The 1,871-nt window shown below is 43.0% G+C and overlaps 1 pseudogene; it reads left to right on the top strand.

The window, feature by feature from the left end:
* The first annotated feature begins 1,042 nt into the window (after nucleotides 1-1,042).
* LOC124521040 (transcription factor BTF3-like) lies at nucleotides 1,043-1,545 on the top strand (annotated as a pseudogene).
* Nucleotides 1,546-1,871: the final 326 nt, after the last annotated feature.

Below are 1,871 nucleotides of genomic sequence, written 5' to 3'. Positions count from 1 at the left end.
AGAAGTGTTGGCAAGGACACGGAGAAAAAAGATCCCTCGTCCACTATTGGTGGGGATGTAAGTTGGTGCAGCCACTGTGGAAAACAGTAGGGAGGTTCCTCAAAAAATGAAAAATAGAACTCTCCGGTGATCCAATAATTCCACTATTGGGTATTTACCCAGGGAAAATGAAAACACTAACTTGAAAAGATATATGCACCCCTATGTCTATTGCAGCATTATACGATAGGCACTCAAAGTGTCGAACAATAGACAAATGGATGAGGAAAAGGTGGTATATCTAACGGAGTATTACACAGCCATGAAAAAGATGAGATCATGCCATTTGAAACCGCATGGATGGACCTAGAGGGTATTATACTAACTGAAATAAGACTGAGAAAGACCTACATCATATAATTCCACTCTTAGAAGGAATCTTGAAAGAAAAGAAATAAACCAAAAGCAGAATCAGAACTATAAATACAGAGAGCAAACTGATGGTTGCCAGAGCGGAGGAGAGTGGGGGGGTTGGGCAAAATAGGTGACTGGGAGAAGGAGATACAAGACTCCAGTTACAGAGTGAGTAAGTCATGGGATAAAAAGCAGAGTAGAAGGAATACAGTCAATGATACTGTAAGGGGACAGATGGTAACCAAACTTGTGGGTAACCCAGCATAATGCAGAGACTTGGCAAATTACTAAGTTGTACCCCTGAAGCTAACACAACATCGTGTGTCAAATATACTTTAATAAAAAAAAATAAGATAAGATTTCCTTTTTAAAAAAGAAAATATACAAATAGCCAACGAACATGTGAAAAAAATGTCCGTCTTGGTCGTAATAGGGGTAACAGTAGTCACCAGTGTGTGCCATCGTGTGGCGGGCAGAGAAGCACGAGGAAAAGATTCAAGTGGGCTTCTGCAGAGTAATGTGACAAACTATATCAAAAGTCTTAGCCCCAGACACCATCCTGCGCCCACACGTGTGTGCCCCTAATGTCAGCTGGTCCCCCCCAGACCCCTTGGGCGCCAACCCGAGTCCCCATTTCCGCTCCAACAAGATGAAAGAAACTCTCACGAACCAGGAGAAACTCGCCAACCTGCGAGCACAAGGGTGCATTGGTGGGAAAGGAACCGCTGGCCGAAAGGAGAAAGTGGTTTGCAGGCGATAAAAAACAAACAAACAAAACCTCAGTTCACCTTAAAGAAGTTAGGGCTGAACAAGATCTCCGGTACTGAAGAAGTGAGTGTGTTCCCAAACCAAGGAACAGCCATCTACCTTCACAACCCTACAGTTCAGGTCTCCCCGGCAGCGAGCGCTTTCACCATCACAGGCTATGGGGAGACCGAGCAGGTGACAGAAATGCTACCCAGGATCTTAAACCATCGCGGTGCAGTGGGTCTGACTAGTTTAAGAAGTGGGTCTGACCGAGCTCTGCGCATGCAACCTGTGGCTGGAAAAGCAGCACTGGCTACCGAAGAGGGTGAAGATGAAGTTCCAGATGTTGTGGAGAATTTTGATGCAGCTGAAGAAACCACGGGGAGCTGCTATTTTATATTATGATTGCTTTTTAAAAGGTTGTTTATGGATCTCATACGATCTAGATCGCTAGCATGTTTAAGCCCAAGCCCCTTGGGCCTGGGCTTTGCAGTTTTTGCTTAGACACAATTCATTCTTTGCAGCTAATTAAGCTACAGAAGTCAGGGAATAAAGTGTGAAACAAGGTTAATTAAAAAAAAAAAAAAAAAAAGAAGAAGCCTTAAGCAAGCATGTCCCCTACCCAACAATTCTACCCCTAGGAGTTTATGTCATACAAAGAAATGAATAAGTGTATTCATTTAAACATTATTTATAATAACAACTTAGAATCAACCTATGACAGTAAACAG

This window comes from Lynx rufus, unplaced genomic scaffold (assembly GCF_022079265.1).
Source record: "Lynx rufus isolate CCGP_SWC_20201006 ecotype Redwood Valley unplaced genomic scaffold, mLynRuf1.p SCAF_3, whole genome shotgun sequence".
NCBI lineage: Eukaryota > Metazoa > Chordata > Mammalia > Carnivora > Felidae > Lynx > Lynx rufus.
The sequence above is the reverse complement of the archived record's forward strand: the minus strand, read 5'-3'. Positions and strand labels throughout refer to the sequence as shown.